The 7,500-nt window shown below is 29.3% G+C and overlaps 1 protein-coding gene across 1 annotated transcript in view; it reads right to left on the bottom strand.

The window, feature by feature from the left end:
* Positions 1-7,500, bottom strand: part of LOC135223942 (enolase-phosphatase E1-like) — a 106,556-nt gene that overhangs the window by 71,890 nt on the left and 27,166 nt on the right. The window lies entirely within an intron of this gene.

The raw sequence follows: 7,500 nt of genomic DNA, 5'->3' as shown, positions 1-7,500 counted from the left end.
CATATATATGTATATGTATGTAAATATGTATATAGACACACATACATATATGTGTGTATATGTATATATAGGTTGTGCGTATGTATGCTTGCATTCACCGCGTCTGCAAGCACAGATGCACGTCAGTTCTACAGAGAGGAATTCCAATCCAGCCATCTATCTACACGGTCTACTAACCTTGAACTCGGAGTGTGTGCAAATTCCTCCGTCACTCTGACAATAATTATTATGAATTACGACATGTAATGACAGTTTCCACCGTAACAGCAGTTTCACTGTATCGGAGATGAGTCGGTTTAAAAAGTGTACTATTTGCCTTTTTGAGGCACTGAGTTATGGCGTGACTGATAATAATAATAATAATAATAATAATAATAATAATAATAATAATAATAATAATAATACATCCATATTCATTTATTAAATATGTAAAGTATTTTCCATTGTGTGGATCAGTAGTGTATTATAACAATTTTATCGCAATAAAATAATAATAAATAATAATAATAATAATAATAATATAATAATAATAATTATTAATTAATAATAATAATAATAAAGTACTAAAACATCCAAAATAATTAAATTCAATCAAAAATAATAAAGGAATTTTTCTTCGTGGGAATCAGCAGTAATATTAATAATAATAATAAATAATAAATCAATAAATAAATAATAATAATAATAATAATACTCTAAACCCTGATGAAGAAGAGAATAATAAGAAGAATGAAACGACCATATATAAAATCAATTCCCACTGATTTGGCTGCCAATTCATTCTTTAAAAAACAAAACATGTTTGAGAGAGGGTCTCCTAAAACCTTCAAAATAATAATAAATAAATAATAATAATAATAAATAATAAAGGTAAATTTTAAATCTTATGTTAATTTTATTAAAAATACAAAGTATTTTCTTTTTGGGTATCAGTAGTAATACACATAGTATAATCAATATAATATAGAGAAATATAATACAACTAATAAGTATATGTGTAACATAATTAGAAGAATAAAAAACAACAATAATAAAAGTATGTGTCAAAATATTTTCAATATTTGTATTAGCAGTTATATTGTAATACTAACAACGTGAATTATGTTCATCAGTGTTATCGGTCCTGCTACAAAAATTATAATTAATTTATTTTAGGTCAATAAAGAAATTAAAAAAAATAATAATCTAAAGTACACAGAATAAATGATAAATAAACTACAAAAAATTACTTATAAATAGTAGGTGATTACAATTAACAATCAATAACTAAATTGGATAAAAAAAGATCACCAAACCAAATTATTATTATTCATTAAAATAATAATGATAAATATCAGTTATTATTATTATTAATTATTATTTTATTATTATTTATCCAGTTAATTCCATTAGAATCATTATTCTAAGGCATTATTAGAAACCTGCCCTTAAACAAAAACAATTAATTGAATTATTAAAAAATTAAACTATAAAGACAGAAAAGATTTAATTAGTTAATTATTTATTCTTATTATTATTATTATTTATTATTTGTTATTGATTAATTTTATTATATCCACCTAATCCCATAGAATCATAATCTAGGACCATATAAAGAACCCTGCCCTAAACAAAAAAAATAATAATATAAAAAATAACTAAAAAGACAAAAAGATTTATTATTATTATTATTATTATAATTATTATTATTATTATTATTATTATTATTATTATTATTATTATTATTATTATTATTATTATTATTATTATTATCCACTAGCCTATAGAATCCTATCTAGGCATATAAAACCTGCCCTAAACAAAAACAATAACAATATAGAAAATAACAAAAAAAAAGTTTATTATTATTATCATTATAAATATTACTATTGTTATCCGCTAACCAGCATGTAAAACCTAGCCCAGACAAAAACAATAACAATTTAAATAACAAAAAATAAACAAAAGACACAAAAAAAGGCAAAAAACAAAAGACAATCGAAGAGTCGAAACATACCAACGTAACCCGTTAAAAGTTAACGGTCGCCGGCTGAGCGCTTCCGGTCCGGTTAAGAAGAGTCCGCTATAAGCCTCTGGTAACGAAATCGGTCGACCGTCGCGTTTGCCAGAAAAAAATCCTATATATAATAGCATCTTATATATTACCGTTGGGCTGTTATATCATAAGTACAATTATCAACCTGAATTATTGCTATGACTATGAAGCAGTGGTAAGCGTGTTATATATATATATATATATATATATATGTATATAATATATATATATATATATATATATCTATATATATATATATATATATATATATTTGTACATATATCATATATATATCTATACATATTTTTTATATATTACATATGTAATATATGTGTGCATTATGTATTGTATGTATGTATTTAAACATTTATACGTATGCATATGTATGTATATATATATATATATATATATATATAGTATATCTATATATATATATATATATATATATGTGATTCTTGAAGCAAGAACTTGTTCAGCTTCACAACGACAGGAACCGGCAAATGTTAAATAGGACTTTTCAACTTTTCATTTCGAAACTTTCCAAACTTGATAAAGTTCTGAGCCAACTGTTTCCGACAACGGCTAAAGTTCTCGATAGAACCCTCGCCTAGACTGATAAGAAGGTTCTATGTACAAAGCCTCATTATATTAACAAATTCTTCACTCAAAAGAAAATTCTTTATAAAACGTAGCTTTAATTTTTTTTTAAATTCGATATTGGATAAAGTCAAAGATTTAAAGTCTCTTGGAAGTCCACAAATCCTCCCATAAAGAATACTGAAGTCAGGCCAATGGCCAAGCGCTGGTACCTATAAGGTCATTCAGCGCTGAAACGGAAAACCTCGCAGTTGCACTATAAAACAATGGTTGGAGAGGCTGGAAAGTCAGACTGAAGCTAGAGAATAAGAACGGAGGTACTGTAAAAGGAACGAAAAGCAGATTAAGCCATCGAATGTAGCCTAAAGCTTCCAATAATTCGCGAATCAAAAGATAAATGAAATTTGAGCATAAAAACACACTGTACTTGATAATCGATAACCCATCGTATTTTAACCCTATAATCAACTCTTCAATTCCATAAACTTCTTCTTATCTCATATTCATTGTCGTACATTCGTTTATTTTAAAAAATAATACACCTTGCAATTATTGAATTCTGTCAATGATTTTCTCTTGAATAACATGAGCACAGAAATATAATCATTATCACGAAAATTCAAGAAAAATTGACCTGCAATAACTGTTAAAAAATATAGCGGATTTGATGAAAATAATAAATAATAATAATAATAATAATAATAATAATAATAAAATAATAATAATAATAATAATAATAATCATTATTATTATTCGATTATTATTATTATTATTATTAATTATTATTATTATTATTATATTTTAATAATTAGTCTGGAATGGAAGTATTACAGAGCTTAAGCCAAAGGCCAAGCACTGGGACCTATGAGGTCATTCAGCACTGGACAAGAAATTGAGAGCAGGTTGGTTTGGAGGTGTAACAGGAGGAAAACATCGCAGTTGAGCTATGAAATAACTGTTACGAGAAGGTGAATAGCAAGATGGAAGGAAAATATGAATGGAGGTACAGTAAAAGGAATGAAGAGGGTTTGAAAAAAAAAAAAAACTTTAGTTTTGCCTACAGTGCGCACCGTGAGGTGAACTCACAGCACAACCCTCTACGGGGAATAGTAATAATTACTATAAGTATATTATATTAAACACAAACTGACGATAGCTTTATCTGATAACTTCTACACGATAAAACGAATGTGTCTCTTATTCTTCAGCAATATAATTAACACAGTTAATGACAAATTACTAAAGTTAAACCACCGTAACTGGCTTCAGGCAACGAGATGATGATGATGATGATTATGATAATAAGGTTGAAAGCCCTCGGTGGAGAGAGAGAGAGAGAGAGAGAGAGAGAGAGAGAGGAGAGAGAGGAGGTTGGTGTTAGGCCGGGTGGGGGGTGGCTTGGGGGACGGGGGACCAGTATATTAGGGGGTAAAGTATTTGCAAATGTGGTTGTGAATAACGGGAAATTTTTTACGCGTTTTTTGCTATGCATATTTTCTTTCCTTCATTTCTACACACGTGTTTGGCAATCTAATAAGTTTAATTGCTATTATTCCAATCTCTTTAAGAAGATTAATTGTAATTTTTAAAGCAAAAACGTCGCGCTACACACTAGAATTATTTTCCTTTTAAATGAAAGCCTTCGTGGACGTTAAATAAGCTTAAACAAATTTATTCTTTAAATACAACTAAGTAATCTGCCTTGCAGCATTTTAGTCTTCCATATCTTTGTTATATTCAATTTTTCGTCGACTCAACAAAACACTATATCACCTCTTTCGTGTTTGTCATTTTTTTAATTTCACGTTTCATACCGTCAATAAGAAACTATATTTCTTGGTTTCAATGTTTTTATCCATTTTTCTGCTTTCTTTTAGTGTATATATTCATTCTACTGAAACTGTTTCAGATATGAGTAAGTGAAAAGTGTACGTTTTTTATTATTATGAATTTTAAAAAAATTCCTGTGTTGTGTCTATCTTAATTAAAACAAAACTGTAAGTTCAACTATTCTTTTTTTTTATTTTTCAAACATCGTTTATACCAAAATTTCGATATATCTTCAAAATAAAAATGGTAAATCATGGTCGATATTTGACCTTCTAGTATTCATATTATTATCCTTTACATAAAATTCATTAAGAAAAAGCACTTCAAATTTTGGTTTATTATAAAAACTCTAATAATTATTGTAGTAATTATTAGTCCTAATTTTGACCTTTAATAAAATTATGCAATATAATTTTTGAAAATTATTCATTAATTTAATTTTTGAAAATTACTCATTAATATAATTTTTAATATTATTCAATAATATATTTTTTGAAAATTATTCATTGATATAATTTTTATAATTTATTCATTAATATAATTTTTGAAATACTTCCTTAATTTAATTTTTGCAAATTATTCATTAATATAACCTTTGCAAAATTATTCATTAATATAATATTTGATAATCATTGATTAATATAATTTCTTATAAATATTCATTATTTACCGAGCTACTTGATAACAAACGATTTAATTATATCTATATAATAAAAGAAAACATTGTAATAATTATATATTTTTTCCGAATCCAAATAATAAACTTCACGTACACTCTTGACGTCATCCAGCCCGGAGTACAACTCTCTCTCTATATCAGTCCCAATAAAAGTATGCAGAATATAGGTACCTTCGTCAGAGCTTTGGGACGGTACGTAACGTCCGTCCCTATTGCTCTACTTAGCTCTCTCTCTCTCTCTCTCTCTCTCTCTCTCTCTCTCTCTCTCTCTCTATATATATATATATATATATATATATATATATATATATATATATATATATATATATATATATATATTATATAGGACATAGATATGTAGACTATGTATACCTTCATGAATAATAATAATAATAATAATAATAATAATAATAATAATAATAATAATAATAATAATAATGAAACTTTTTGCCTTCTGTTGTCTAACTCACACACCTGTATTCCGCCTCCGCAACCATAATATAAACCGGATATAATGAACAGATCTACGACCTGGAAAATGAGTTCCCATTCTAGACGCGATAACTCCTATTTTATTTATATTCTCTTTTTCCCTGAATGACCCAAGACTTCTTATTCGTGTTTCCAAATAATTGCCGTGTGCATTTTAGAGCTATTTGCAAGCATAGGACTAGAGAGAGCTAGAGAGTAGTGTTGCTCGAAGCAGCTAACACTGACTCGGCGTGTTCGCTAGACCCATACGTGTGGAAATGCATAAAATTCGTATTGTGTTCACGATGAACGTGAAGTCCAGCGGCAATAAAATTGAGAGAGAGAGAGAGAGAGAGAGAGAGAGAGAGAGAGACCTAACGGCAAAATAAGTTCTCAGACACCGACTGCCTGCAGGGTTGCCAACGGCCACTATACCCGTCATTTCCAATTCACGCATTCCCCTTCTCGATTTAGGATACAATTTACTCCGCTCTGACTCAGAATATAATTCTAAAGAATCCAGTCCATCAATCAATCAATCAAAGAGTCGGCATAAATAGGTGATTCGTTTGTTATTTGTCTTCACTAACAAAGAACAGAATTACATACAAGAACCTAAATATCCACATCTTCCTGACTTCTTCCAAAGAATACGAGAAGTTTCCAACTTTCGAATGCTATCAGAATCCTTCTCGTGACTGTCATTTGTGTGTTTGCTGTTTTATACAGGATTACGAAAAAGTGTATGTTTGTTAATCATGATACTATGATGGTGTTTACATTCCGAGGACCCTTGTGAATCTCTCTCTCTCTCTCTCTCTCTCTCTCCTTCTTCTTCACCCTCTCTCTCTCCACTCCAGTTACGACCCCTCAAAATCGACTGACAACCAGATACCTAATTCTTAGCCTATTTTACCACATCCAAACCGTATTTTAAGGCAACCGGCCCATACTGCTCCTGCCCTCGTCCAGCCCGGGAATCGAACACTGATTCTCAGGTAGTGCGAACAGTACAATGAACTAAAAAAAAAATCGCCAGATCATAATCACTTCGGCATTCCGGAATTAAGGAATGGAGCTCCAAGTACACCTAATGTAACACAATTCTATTCCCACAACTTCCGGTAACACCCAACTTTCGTTAGAGAATAGGCCTAGGTTTAAGAAGACTAACTCATGAATAGGAATGGATTCTCTGTCACAATAAAGAAGTGCGTGAAGGTCAGTTGAAGAATGTATGCAAATAATGTTAAAATATAGTGAAGTGCATGACGGTCAGTTGAAGAATGTATGTTTATAATGCTAATATATAATGAAGTGTGAATAATTATCACATCGAACCGTGATTCATTTATATATCATTTGAGCTACAAATATCCTTTAATATCTAAATTCACTCTACCTCGGAATTTATATATTTTCATATATGTACCGAAGGGGATTTTTTTTTTTTTTTTTTCTAGTTGATAATAATTTCGTCCCCCCTATGGAATCGAACCACCGTCCAAATGGACGGAAACGAAACCAGGACAGACAGTGACGCTGTTGGCTGATTGAATAGCGACACTGTCTGTCCTGATTTCGTTTCCGTCCACTTGGACGGTGGTTCGATCCCATGGGGGACGAAATTATTATTCAACTAAAGAAAAAAAAAAAAAAAAAAATTCCCCTTCGGTACATATATGAAAATATATCAATTCCGAGGTAGAGTGAATTTAGATATTAAAGGACATTTTTAGCTCAAATGATATAAAATGAAGTGTATGAAGACCAAAATGAAGAATGTATGTAGATGTAAAATTAAAATATAGTGAATTGTATGAAGACCAATATGAAGAATGTATGTATGTTATGTATGTAATGTATAACTGAATCACGAAAGTTAGGA

Source organism: Macrobrachium nipponense, chromosome 10, assembly GCF_015104395.2.
Source record: "Macrobrachium nipponense isolate FS-2020 chromosome 10, ASM1510439v2, whole genome shotgun sequence".
Lineage (NCBI taxonomy): Eukaryota > Metazoa > Arthropoda > Malacostraca > Decapoda > Palaemonidae > Macrobrachium > Macrobrachium nipponense.
This window is presented reverse-complemented; position numbering and strand designations above follow the sequence as displayed.